At 39.4% G+C, this 14608-nt stretch overlaps 1 protein-coding gene across 25 annotated transcripts in view; it reads left to right on the forward strand.

The window, feature by feature from the left end:
• Positions 1 to 14608, forward strand: part of RIMS2 (regulating synaptic membrane exocytosis 2) — a 782248-nt gene that overhangs the window by 512828 nt on the left and 254812 nt on the right. The window lies entirely within an intron of this gene.

Raw genomic sequence — 14608 nt, forward strand, 5'->3', positions numbered from 1 at the left:
TCTTCTAATAAGATGCAAAGAGCTCACAATAAACAACTCTGAGTTCTCCAAGACATCCATCAGTAAAACCAGAAGAGACTACATTTTGCATTTCTGGATATTTCTAAGTTAATAAATAGAAAAAAAACAACCATTGTTTTTATAAAGAAAAAATAACAGTAATAAAACGCATACACTATCCTTTTGGGTCTTTAAACTTTCCACAGAGAAAAAAAAAGGGACATCCTGTGACAGGAAAAAGTCCTTATGCCAGTCATGTTTAATTCTTTCTTTTACAAGAGACACCATTCTGGACTGGGGTGTGCTTCGTAGCTCAGTCCCCAACATTTCTAGTTTTTTCACACCTAGTTCTCCCTTTTTGTTGCAGCCCACCTTTGGCCCCATATCTATCACTACCTTATGGCCGTAGGCCTTGTCTACAGTGGAGAAAGCAATTATGTTAGAAACCATTATTAACTAACACATCTAACTAACAGAATGTAAAACACAACTTCGTACCTAGGGTACTAATGTGCTAATGTGTTCACTAATTATGAGTAACTTGAGGGTCCTCACTACCATAACCAGAGAATACATTTTAAAACTTGTCCTTGTCAACACTAGTTGCTACACATCATATTTGTTAACACATTTCTAACATGATGCATCTTCCTGGTCTAGACAAGCCCAAAGAGGGAATTCTGCTGCATAGTAGACACAACCAGCTGGCAGTTGTGCCTTTGAAGAAGCAGGTTTGATTGTTTGATGGATTGCAGCTGAGATATGGTTCCATATGGCTGGCCGCTTTTGTATCTTTTGTCTCCTGGCTCCAATTCTGTTTCCTCAGAGGAGGTTTCATTCTGGTTCCTTTGCCTTCATGGGCAGGCATCAAACAGACAGCCCAAGCTTCAAAGTGAGCACCAGGCCTGAGCCAAGGTTCCCTTGACAAGGTTCACAAAACTGTATACAAGGAGGGTGATCTGAAAATCCTTGGTATCATCCCAGTTTAACTATGCCATAATTAATTTAAATTCAGCTTTCCAGGATGCAGCCAGTCATTGTTTCCCACTCCCCATAAGCTTCTGTATGCTTGGGAGTACAGGAATGATAGTTGTAGGGTACTCCTCACCCTGCAAGGTGTTCTTTAGGAGTTCCTTCACCCTTCTCCTTGCCTGGCACCATTCTCAGTGGCCAAAGAGGGCATAGGTTTCTCCTGCCCTAAGCATGTTTCCCGGACCACAAGGAAACTGTGGAGCAATCCTGGGAGAAACATGACTTGAAGCTAGCTTTTCTTGATGCCTCCTTGGACCTGGTAACTTTTCTGCTTACCAATAATCTTATGGCAGAAGAATTTTATGAAAAGCAAAATTCCAAGCTGAACAGTGCCTTATAGCCAGCTCCTTATAGGAGAGATGCTATTTAGGGAAGAGCAAACCCTGTAGACTGTCCAGGATGAGAAAAAATATCATATTCCTCCTTCTAGCATAAAGAACACTCAGGTTGTTGTTAGTTTCCCTTCAAGTCTCACTAAAGACCAAGGTTCCAAATATCTCACCATGAAATAGTTCTCAGTGTAAGCAGAGTCAGAATGATCTCTACCCTGACATCTGGTGGTGAGTTTTGGAAAAGGACTTCAAGAGCTGATCTTGTTTGCCTGATGGGACTGCTTGCCCAAATGGTCACTTTGGCAGCTGTGGGATCCCTAGTCTCTTTGTTATTGGGGCAACAGTAATAAGGTGTTGTTATCCTGGTTATGTGAATCAAGGACAGTAGAACTGTACTTGGCATTTTATGATGGAGGGACTCGCCCTCAACTAAGTAGCACTCACTAGGCAAGGGACATGGGTTCCAAAGCCCAGTGAACTGAGAGAGGCTGGCGGCAGGTATGTGTACCTGGTAGTGTGGGCCCCTTCTGAGGGCCCTAAACACCACTTTGGCCCCTCCTCTCTCCACTGTGTAATAACAGAGCTAATTTTGAATCCGTTAGGAGTCTTATTACATGCTGCAGCGCTGATACCTAGGTCTAAGCATTAGACCTACTTTGGGCTAGTGGTTCTGAGTGTGCCAGCACTGGGGCTCACTACTAACTGAGAGCTGAAATCACTGAGAGCTGTGTTAAGTGTGTGTGTGGGGGGATCTGGGCAGTGTTAAGTGGGGCGGGGCTGGGAGGTAAACTCTGCAAATGAACTTCTGAACTCTGGGGGCTGCACTGACCAAAGACAGAAACTGTGGGTGGGGTGACTGTTGGATTGCTGAATTTAAGACCCTGAGGGGAAAAGGACACTGCCAAACTAACTTGGGGGTGGGTCTTTTGCTCATGGTTTGTGTTATGAATCCTGTTTGTGGTGTTTCCCCAATATAATGCCGCATTGTTTCCCTCCTTTATTAAAAGGCTTTTGCTACACTCAAACTCTGTGCTTGCGAGAGGGGAAGTATTGCCTCTTAGAGGTACCCAGGGGAGCGGTATGTAATTGTCCCAGGTCACTGGGTGGGGGCTCGAGCCGGTTTTGCATTGTGTTATTGAAACGGAACCCCTGGATACTGAACCCAGGCCTTGTTGCTGCCAACTCTGACGGGCAGAAGGGTTACATCAGGAACAAATCAAAACTGCAAGAGTTTGCAAACCAAGCCATGGAGAGCTTTGGATCCCAGGGCTCTGAAACTTCCTCCTTTCCTTTCAAGAGAAGTTTTCCACTTCACTTCTTCAGACAGCACTTGGTACGGATCTCAGAAGACCATAAGGTTCATTTGGTGAGTTCTTTAGATTAGTTTGTGGATTTAGTGAATATCCAGGTCTCTGTCTGCCCCCCTCATCTTTCTATCCAGAAAACAGTGAGGAGAGGATGCTTCTGGCATATTCAAGCCATAACAGAGAGACAGTGTTTCTTAGAGATCTGATTGCTCCTAACTGCTGTGCCAAAGATTTCAATAGGAGTTTATCTTAATTTAGATCTGAAGTGGCTCAGCTTCTAGTGTATGCTCAGTCATCATCTTAGTAAGGCCTGGGGGATTGCTCTTGCCTCTGTAGACTCTAAAGATGAATGCTTTCATATTCCCATTGCTCAGTCGCCTCAGAAAGACCCCATTTAACTTTTGGGGAAAATCAGTCCACCTGGCCTAATGTCAGCACCCAGGAATGTTTATTGTAGCAATAATGACTGTGCTTTGCCAATGGCTTTCATATCCTCATCTATAGATCTGGATGACTGGTGAAAGCCCGAGTGCTCACAGAGTCTCTCATTACTGTTTGACAATTGACGGACTTGCTGTGAAACACTTGAGGTTTATAATACAATGACAGAACCTAGACAATTCTTTATTAGCTGCTAAAGCATGTGTTGGCATGGCTTTAGGGGTAAGTTAATGCTTTCAGAAAAGAATCTTCAAAGCTGATAGCCCATGCCAGGAGATGACTGAATAATTCATCCACATACATACTAGAAATGTCATCCATAGATCTAGTTTCAGAGTAGCAGCCGTGTTAGTCTGTATCCGCAAAAAGAACAGGAGTACTTGTGGCACCTTAGAGAGTAACAAATTTATTTGAGCATAAGCTTTCGTGGGCTACTCTAAGCTGCCACCAGTACTCCTGTTCTTTTATCCATAGATCTAGTAATTTGGGACACAAAAATCTGCTAATATGCCTCATTGTACCCTGTAGGAGCAATGGAACCCAAAGAATGATCTGCCAGCCACAACCTTACTCCCACCAGTGGTCAGGCAATCCTTGTGATTGGAAAGTCATACTGCTGCAGGATTTTCAGGCAGGCCTAACAACATCTGATGCAAGCCTGCAGAGATGTGTAGCTGTCCAGTCCTAGTTATGTGAAGACACTTGGTCCCATCAGGAGAAGTGTCTCCAAATCAGCTTGCTGGAACACAAGGCAGTGGCGTTTACCCTTCAAACCTTCAGAAATGAAATCCTGAATCTCTTAGCCCTGTTGTGTGTGGACAACACCCACTTTAGTTACTTATATTAATAAGCAAGGAGGGATCAGGAGTAGAAGACTGATACAGGAAGCATTGACCCTAGTTCAGTGTGCAGAGGATTACCTGCTGTTCAACATGGCAATGCAATGGGCAGGCTTTCTCAAGTTGCAGGTTGACTGGCTGAGCCAACAGGTACTGGGCATTGAATCTGCAGGACTTCCAATCAGTAAGCAATCAATGGGTCACCCCAGCAGTGGACCTCTTGTGATCACAGACACCAAGATCCCTAGATTCTTTGATCGGTACATGAAATCTCAAGCCTGGGCAAAGCAAACCTTCTCTCTCAACTAAAGAGGCCTGCTGATGTATGCTGTTTCTCCTTTCCCCATGAAGGAAAGGGAGTCCTGCGAAGGACAAGATGGACAAAGGAGTACTCATTCTAATAAATCCCAAACGGCCCTTACTGGTCAAAGGATTCAAGGCTACTTATGCTCTCACCCACAGATCTGATTTTTCTCCAGAAAAGTAGAAACTCAGGTCTACGTTTGCATGAACTAAAGTCGTACAGTGCACTGGGTAAACTGCATGTAAATGTCTGGCTTATGAAAGGAAACACTTGAAACTATAGGAGCTTCAGACAGGTTACTATAGTCCAGATAAATATCCCCCTCTAGTATTTACTACAAAAGTTGGGATACGTTTTATTGGTGTGTAGGAAAGGATTGGAGAATGAATCTGAAATCCTGCTCCATTTCCTGTGCCGTTTCCATTTTCCAGAGGTTTATACTCTTTAGTGAACAGACGTCTGAGGACAGTGAAATTATTTCAGCAAAGCCTCATTCCATAGAACCGGTGCTTAACTTTGTTTTTCATCAGCTGTTTTCCTCTCTTGAAGCCATTAGTAGTGTCAGTTCCCTTCTTTTGGTTTTCTGTTAAGATGGCTGTTACTTCTATTCTTGGTGGCCATTACTTCAATTATGAATATATAGGAGCTAGCTGCTTTCCTGGTCATGCATAATGACAAGGTATGCCTCAGATAGTTACAAATTTTACTCCTGAAATTAGGTCTAGATTCCTCTGAAATCAAGCCATTAATCTCCCTTCCTTTTGCTTTCAGTCTGCAACCCCAAAGGAGCCCTTATGGTATACACTAAGCCAGAGGTTCTCAAACTGTGGTTCGCGAGCTCCATTCAGGTGGTCTGCAGATAGTTCCCTCTAAGGTGCACCTGGGTGGCCACCCACCTAATTAGTGGAGCTGTGCAGACGTGGCTCCACTAATTAGGTGCCTGGACCCTGGAGAAGATGAACATGTAAGGTGAGGTGTTGGCCTTGGGGTAATATGGGGTAGGTGGGAGAGGGCAGTGGCGTGAGAAGAGGGGGTAGGGGGAATTTGGGACGTGCAGGGCTGCGGTAGCCAGATTTTCCCCAGCTCCAGGGCTTCAGCTGCTGGGGAGAGAGGGAGAGACCCCCACTCCTTCCCAGCCCAGCTTGGGGGTTGCTGTGGTGGGGGAGAGAGGGAGAGACCCCCCCTCCTTCCCAGCCCCAGCTCGGGGGCTGCTGCGGCAAGGGAGACCCCCCCTTCTTCCCAGCTCAGGGGCTGCTGCAGTGAGAGAGACCCCCCTCCTTCCCAGCCCCAGCTCAGAGGCTGCCGCAGCAGGTGAGAGAGGGCACATCCATCGCATTAGAAAGGTAAGACTACTGATATTAAAATATGAGTTGTGTGCTTTTATTTGTAGAACAAAAAAGTTAATTATTAAGGTTTTTTTTATATAATGCTTTTATCCAAAGTGCTTTACAATAGTTAGCTAATGGTACAAACAACATTTGGACAGATCATTAAGTGGTCCGCTGACACCCTCAGCAATTTTCAAGTGGTCCGCGGAAAAAAAAGTTTGAGAACCACTGCACTAGGCATAGTTATAGCTGTTACATTCTGTTCAAACAGAACTCCAAACCTTTGGAAATATTTGTACTCTTCAAGGGCCAAAGGTGGGAAATGCTATATTTCAGTCATAACTAGAATGGTTAGTCTGTTGTATCAAGTAATTAGACATAAGTTTGTCCTTATGGAGTCAAAAGTCAGTCAGAGGGATGAGTGCGTCCTGGCCAGAAAAAATCTGCTTTTGTGGATGAGATTTGCCAGGCAGCACTTCCATGCTTCATTGAGAGGAGATGTTTGTGTGCCTACAGACATAGCTGCTAGACTAAAGGCTAGATTTTCAAAGGTATGTAAGTGGCTAAAAATGGGAGTTAGACCCTAAGCTGCTTAGATATTTTTGAATATCATACAAGATGCCCGTCTCCATCTTATGGCACCTAAATACATTTGAAAATTTGGCCCTGAGAATTTTAGAACCTATAGTGCAGAGCAGCATAGCCTTGGTAATCTCTTTAGTTAGTCCCTCCTGATGTTGGTTAGATGTATTACTATGCATACACCTGTCCAAATTAGTGGGACTTCATTACAGAAAAGGACATTTTGGACCTGGTTTTCAATTGTCTAAGCTCTGTTTGCATTCAATTGTCTAAGCTCTGTTGTTGTGTCAGGGGCAGGGGGAGCCAGCTGTAAGACCCTGAGCCCCAGTTACCTGGCTCCAGTGCAAGTTAGAGCTTCAAGGAAACAGTCTGCCCCATTCAGGCCAGGACCGTATCCTCCCTCTCTATTCACCAAGAGCTGGAGGGGAAGCTGGTGCAGGAAGCAGAGGAGCCACCTCTGTGATCTTTCATCTACAAAAGGAGGGATTTTCCACTGGACATCTCTGACCAGTTTAAATCCATTATGTGGCACATAACAACCCTTTATTATTACTTTGTAATTTATGTTTTGAGCACACCAGTTAATTTTATCCAAGCTGTGATTTTTTTCAGAGTTCATTCAGTTCAATTACAGCAGTAGTGGAACGTGCTAAAAAAATTATCGATATGGGCTGAAAGATGGAGCAAAGAAGGATAGCTGGGTGTGAAAAATGTAGCTAAATAGCGGATAGAAATACTTATATTTATATAGTCCAGTCCTAAATGGTGACACCTCCCCACACTACAAGAATTTCAGTTTGCAAGAAAGACCAAAGTCTCCTTTATTTAGCTTGTTTTCTTAATCCTTTTGTGTTAGTTAAGAAGAGTACCATCACCGCATACTGTATGTGATGAAAAGAGCATAATTTAATTTTGAAATCCTTCAACATAGTAGCAATCCATTTTGTAGTATTTAGAGTTTGGGTGGCAAAGTTGGAACCATACTTTTTTCTCACATAAATGAGTGCAACTCCCTTTTTTCTAGGTGAGTGGATAACATTTGTGATTTCCCCCCTTCTTTTGTACATTATTTGAAAACAAGTTAACTCTTTCAAAATGCTAAACCATCCCATTGTTCATTTTGAGTGTTGATTCTTAAATAAAGCTGATAATGACCATACATCTACTTCATCTGAATTTGTTCTGATCAGTCACTTATCATATGCACTTTTTCCTGACAAAGAGTAGCAGACAGTATATTGAGCAATCATGTTCCCTACAAGATTAATGAGATTTTTTTTTAAATTTCTTTCAATTGTATGAGTTTCCTATTTAAGATACTGGGTTAAGAATTAATTGGCATTTTCTGTCCATTCTCGAAGACCTAAATGTCTTCATAGATTGTATCAAGTTTACTTATACAGTCACAAGAATCTCCCCTAAATTAAACATCCTTACACAGTAAATAGATTCCTTTATTTGACTTCTGTTTTGATATATGCCTGTACAATTGGAGAGTCTGCACAATTCTGTGGATGAGTTTCCTGCTCTTAACAGAGTTTGCAGTATGCCTCAGCACATTTCTTTTGGGGCTTTTTAGCTTTGATTTTTCTACTGCCTTGGTTGCATTGTAATTGGGGCTGGTTGTGTGGGTGGGAAAGGTATAATGTTCCTGTGGTCTTGAAAAAATCTATTTAATTGCCTCTCTTTTTCAGTACTGCTGTCACTCTGTGTACTTTTTTTAAAATGTATTCCTTGTTGTCTTGTCTCATCATCCACATACATCTCTCATTTAAGGTTCTTATACTCAGTTTGCAAACTCATCACAATGTCATCTTGATTTAAATATTTACCTTCATTTCATCAAGTGTTACCTCTCAATTTTTTCTTCTTTTCCTCCTTATCCCAATGTTTTCATTTTGTGTTCTTGGTTTTTATTTAACAGCAGGTTTTATTTAACATGACAGCTCACTTTGCTCTTTGTTCCTTCTGTCATATAAATACTATATTACCTCAAATAAGTTTGCTAATATCTGTCAAGTATTTGTCTTGACCCTTTCCATGGCAGTTCTTGCTTATTTAAAGTATTGCATATGCAACCTAAGCCTCCCGGTAACCTTTAGGCTTTGACTCATCATGTTTCCATACTTATGCTTAAGAAACAGTTATACTTGTCTGTCCTCCACATAGATGATTTTCTTGGCCTACTGTACAATCCAATTTCCATTTGGCAAGACATTCTTCCACCTGTTAAAGACAAGAGCCTCCCATGGGTTGCTCTATATTTCATTTTTATTCAGATACCATATGTGAACATGAGAAAATGCATGAGGCACCTTGTCGAGTCCATTATGCATCTACTTATTTTCTACCAAATGACAGTTGGTCTTTCATCTACTGTTGTTACTCCTTATTTCATTTTAGATTCACTTCTTTAGCCATACCCACCTTTTAATATTTGTGTACCCTGCTACTGGTCTCATAAAATCATGGGACCTTGTGAGTTACTTCTATCAGTCTGGCTAAACTGCTTGTGACTAGAAATCAGATATTGGCATGGGAGGCTCTTAAAGCAATTTTTAGTGCACATATGTAAGCAAAATTATATCCATTCATATCTGCTTGAAAATGAAATGGCAGGAACCTTGCAAATGATAATTCCTTGAAGTGCCTTTTTAACTCCTTTTTCAAAATGTTCACAAATGCTGATTTTGCCGCTGCCTATGGTAATTTGATCCACATATTTAATTACACACTCTGTAAAGAAATGACTCTTAAAGTCCCTTTATATCTGATCCTTTCTTAGTTTCCTGCCCTCTCTAGCTTTTGAGCATTACGAAGTTCAAAGATATCTGGTGACAGCTGTTTACAAAGCTGTCTCTTTTGATGGTTTGCACCTGTAGTCATATTTAGACAAATATGTATTCTTCAGTTTCTTAAGGAAAGTGTTGCTTTATCCTGTACCTCAACAAGACAAGCATATCTTTCATAATAATCAAAGAAAATAATTATAAATCAGACTAGGAAAAATTACTGCACTTCCGAAATCTTTTTCAAGTTACCTTTTCTGCCAATTTATCTATTCTGGGCTACCTACCCCAGAGAGGGCTACAGCAATTAAAATAACAAATGTTGTTATAGTGCTTTTTGATAATTTTTTCCCTTCATATGCAATACATACAATATAGAGTTCATGCTTGGGAAAATAGAAACACTGGGCCAGATTCTCTGTTGGGAGTAGCTACCAAGAAGCCACTTGCAGCTCCCTGATTTTCAGATTAGCTGTACATTGGCCCCGGTGTAGTTCAGAGCAATCCTAAACTACACCCATTGATATTGGCCCTCAAGGAGCTGACTGGCATCAGACAATAGCTAGCGCATATGAGCATCTTGCCAGGCCCCTCCTGTCTCTAGAAAAATTCCTATGCAAGGCAGAGATGGCAGAGAGGGTGGTAAAGAAGCCCTCTGTGCCTAGTGTACATCAGCCAGAGTCCCTCCAACAAGGAGCAGGAAATTCTTGAGTTGAGGAGATTTGTCTAGTTTCTGGATCTTTTGTGACATCAGAGTGCGGCAAAGAAGCCAGATTGCAAAAGGGAATCTGGACCATTTATGTGTGTTTCTCTCTCCACATCTGTATAATGTTTTTATTGGATATCAATACAATGCCTTACATTGTGTTCTTCCTAAAAGAATCTGAGAGTGCTTTATAATAAGATACTATTTAAATTATCCTAATATGAAAAGTGATTGAATTAAAAGCTCATACATTTTTCTTTAGCCCTATTTTAAATGTCAAATCTGACTGGCATTGCAATTAGAAATATTAAGTAAGTTCAAAAAAATGTGGCACATGGTTGCTAAAGACCATCCCCCCATGGTATTTTACAGTAGGTTATATTTTGGATTAGATAAGTAACCTGCTTATGGAGGTCAGAATCAAGAAACAGGGACAAAAGATGAGTTACGTATAATGGCTCTCAGCTATTAAGTGGCTTATAAATGTTTTAAACTCTATAATCAATACTACAGAATTTTATGGGGTGCAAGTGAAAGACAAGATACATTTTGAACATCTGTGTTCTGGACACTTTATATTAAGGAATTCCTGCAAGTAAAGGATTGTGTTGGTCCAGTTCTGAGAAGACAGCAACATTTATCAGTGACTGCACTAAGTATTTCTTACTGTGTAAAAGGTAATGAAATGCTTGAGGAGCAAAATGAGAATTCACATGAGGTATTACTCAGCAGGTGTTCAGAACCATCTAGATTAGAAAAAGTAAGAACAAGTAAAACTCTTCTCTATCTCACAAAACTACTCTGTTTCCAAAAGAAAATGAAAACCACTGTTTTCTCTTTTCCTCACCTATGTTGTCCTTTTGTTCAAAAAATTGGCTTTCTTTCTTTTTGACATTGCAGCTGTTGGGATTTTGTGGTTCCCAGTAATAACCAAATGAATCAGATGCTGGGCAGAATCAAGGGTCTTCAATACTTCATTCAATTCAATTCAACAAGACTTTATTCAATGTGCACAAAGGGAGAGCCCCTGGTACAAAAATCAGCCAGAGTCCCTCCAACAAGGAGCCCCTCCCGTTGCTATTTTATAGCACATGGCAGTTACATAACAAGTTTCATAACACAAACCTCTAGCCAATCATACTTAACCTTTCCATATATGGATTTGTTCATCAAATGCTTATACTTCTCCACGCCACATGTTGAGCTCACCCTCCTCCCCTTGGCCTTTTCTAGAATGTTCCTAGGGTGGTGAGCCACAACATGCTTCTTTATGCATAGGTACCTTCTAAATCACATGTTGTTTAAAATGAACCCAAGCATACCTTTCACATCCTTCTCTGTAATTGAGAAGGCTTGTTTTCTAGAAGCGTCTGATTTTCAGTAGTTATATTAGACATTTTAAATTGCTAACAATGAGGTCTGAGTTTTCATATGTGGGTTCTATAGGGAAATTACTTTGCAGATATAAAACACTAGAGTACTTTGGTCACTGCTTGAAACCAAGTGCAGTTTGAAAGTTATTTTAAAGCAAAATATAAATGTACAGAATGGGTGCACTCAGAAAGCCCAGTAATTACCAATACAAACATTCTCCTAATTCCTAAAGTCCATGTCCATAATCTAATACTGTTCTATGTGAATTCTTGGGCTGGTCTCGATGGAGGTAACTCACCTCTGTGTAAAGGGCCAGTCCAAGGCCTATATCCCACTTAAGCCACCCAAAATACTTCTGAAGTGAAACGTAAATGGTGCAGAGGTCATATGCTGGCCTTTCATATTGGGGTGAGTTTCATTTTATATTCTTCATATGAAACAAGAGTGACTTTTAAATGTCTTTAATTCACAGGTCTGAAAATGCAGTTATTAACACAGTGTATGTTGGTGTAATGATTAATATTTATTTAATTATTTCTCAACAGTTATTGGATACACAGTTAATATTTATCGCTTAGAAATACTTGTTTAGTACTTATCAGTTACTGAATAAATCTTATCAGCATATTTAAACATCATGGGTATATAATTATGCTAAGATTTTGATTCAAAATGTGCTTTATGTTTTCCATAAGAGGACCACCTTTTTTATGTGTTTGCCTCTTTGAAGCAAAAGGCTTAGAGAGTCCAGAAAGGGAAATTACTTAAGTATCAATACACTAAAGTCTTTATAACTTACAAGTCCCATAAAAATTGTCTTAGAAATCGGTCTATGGCCAGAGTAACTTATCAACTATAATCAATACCTTTTCTTGTCTCTAAGTCAGAATAACGGGTTTTCCAGATTCATGTGTCTAACTATTATTAAGAGAGGCAGAAACAATTTAACTAACTTTCTTTGTGATGTTTCAGCAAGCTTAAATTGTCATCCACAAACTGTCAGCTAATCTTCTTGGCTAATGAAGCTGCTATGCTTCTTCAAGAGAGTTTTTGCTTCTTTCTTGAATAGTTTGTCCTTGATGGGTTCTCCCTGGAGATGGTTTACCTCAACAGTTCCCCAGAAAAATTTAATTTCAGGTTGTCTTGGCTGCAGATTCTGCAGCCAGAGTTCTTTCTATCCCTTCTCCTCTTGTGATTGTCATTTTCATGCCAAACCACTAACATTTTGGGGCCTTCTTTTTTAATGCTTTTTGGGGGGGGAGGGGGTTTCATTGATTTTACCTGCTTTAGACGGTATTATCTTGAAGGCATTAGCTCAATAATCTTATTTACATTATTTCTTATGCATGTATGTTGATAAGGCTTGAACACCAACGATACTTCTCTTCTTAATGTTAAAACAATCCAAAGGTGCTTTACAATCCTATCATCATCCATAGATGCCACTGCTGTAGATTTTTAGCATTCTTTATTGTAAAACTTACATAATTTCAATTTTATAAACATTCACACTTTTTTCATCAATGTTTAGGGTATGTGTTCTAAGATCTCTGCCAGCTGTTTTCATCTCTTTATTCAAGGGAGCTTTAATTGTGTTTGCTTGTTTTCAAGTCTGCACAGCAGTTTTTTTCAAAAAAGAATTTCTCTTACTTCAAACCTCAAGTAATATCTTTAACTTGAATATATTAAGTTATTATATATCTTAAAACAACCTTTAATTTGATAAATATAAAATGTACAAAACCAAAACACAAATAAAATTTCACTTTAATTTATACTCTCAAAAACTTACTTCATTAAACTTGTTACTTTCCAAAATTATCAAGAGCATTCTCTTCTTTTTTCTATAAAGCATAAGAAAAGTAAAAGGGAAAATTAGACTCTCTCTTTCTGTTAGTGGCAATTGTTCAATTGACCTTTCAACAAAACATAGTCAATTACATGCAATTTATCTTTAAAAGAGAAATTCATATTGTATGCAAAACATTTACGATCAGTAGTTCCTTACCACTAAAAATCATTTCTGCTTTTTTCCTTATTTATTCTTTTTTTTCTATGTATACTATATTTAAGCACAATAAATAAAACATATAATGTACCTACATTTAAAGTTCAGTTATGCTTGATTAGCATCTGTGTGTTGTTGTAGCTGTGTTGGTCCTAGGTCAGATATTAGAAAGACAAGATGGGTGAAGTAATACCTGAAGCAGAGTTCTGTGTAAGCTTGTGAGCTTGTGTCTCTCTCACCAACAGAAGTGGTCAAATAAAAGATATTACCTCACCCATCTTGTCTGTCTGATTAGTGTCTATCACAGTCCTTTAATAGGACATCCAAAGCCTGCATTTGGATGCACAAGTCAGTATGTAAGCAGGGGTATGCATGTGGATGCAAGTACCTACATGGATGTCCAAATATGGGATTTGATTTTCCATGACATGCTCAGGTATGAAATTTTGGTATGTTAAATATTTTTGGCAACTTGATTATATTATTGCTTTTAATTAATACTTGCTCTACTAATTTTAACAGTGAAGTATTAAAAATTAAATAGCATATAAAGATAATACTGGAAGCTTCAGACAGTACAGATGTTAAAGAAGGAAATGACATTTAGCATCACAATCTGAAACAAGTCAATTATGGTATTTTTGATATGCAGAAGTATAGTACAGTTAATTATGTTTTTACATGGTTGAAAGCTATTTTTTTCCTATAGACAAGCAAGCAAAAAGACATTTTGTAACTCACTTTAAAGGTTCATAAAGGCTCTGCCACTGGTGTTTGCTGGTTTATTCTAGAGATATTGATGTGTACTTCACACATTTTAAGGTTTGCGAATTACAGTTGTATGCTGGCTCAAACATAAAATATATGAAACAGTTAATAATAATACTAATGGGTGAACACTGACACTGTATTTGGTGCTGTACAAGAACAAGTATGAGAAAAAACCTCCTGTGTTCCTGTGTGAATTAATTTCCCTTCATTAAGCCACTTAGTAATCTAAAAGAGAAAGAGAGACAGAGAGAGAGAGCAGGAGAGAGTATTATTTAAAACACTAGGGAGCTGTTTCCATGGCTAGAAATACAAATTTCAATATTCTGTGCAAAGGTTAAAGAAAAAGGTAATAAAACTTTTAAGTTCAAAGATAGGGAACTCACTTCTTAATATATGGCCAAAGACAGCAGTGCTCTTTTTTCTGCATGTGCAACAATATCCTGTGGGGCATGTAGGCTTTTGATTTATTTTTTTCATTTCAAGGTGATTGCTGTTATTATTTAATATTGTGTATTATTGATATGAATTTTGATAATGCCCAAACACCCCAAGTATGACTGGGCTACATTATGCTAGGCATTCTGTAAATACATCAGAAGTCATGTTCCCTGCCCCAAAGAGTTTACAATGTAATTTAAGGCAAAGTGTAACCAGTGAGAGTAACAAACATTGCTCAGGACACAGAGGATTTTTAAAAGGAAGTCTGCAATGTTATTAACTTCTAACATCAATAAGGAAAGGGGCTAACATCCCCTCCCCCCCCCCCCCCCCCCGCAAAATACCAACTATTTACTT

This window comes from Chrysemys picta, chromosome 2 (assembly GCF_011386835.1).
Source record: "Chrysemys picta bellii isolate R12L10 chromosome 2, ASM1138683v2, whole genome shotgun sequence".
NCBI lineage: Eukaryota > Metazoa > Chordata > Testudines > Emydidae > Chrysemys > Chrysemys picta.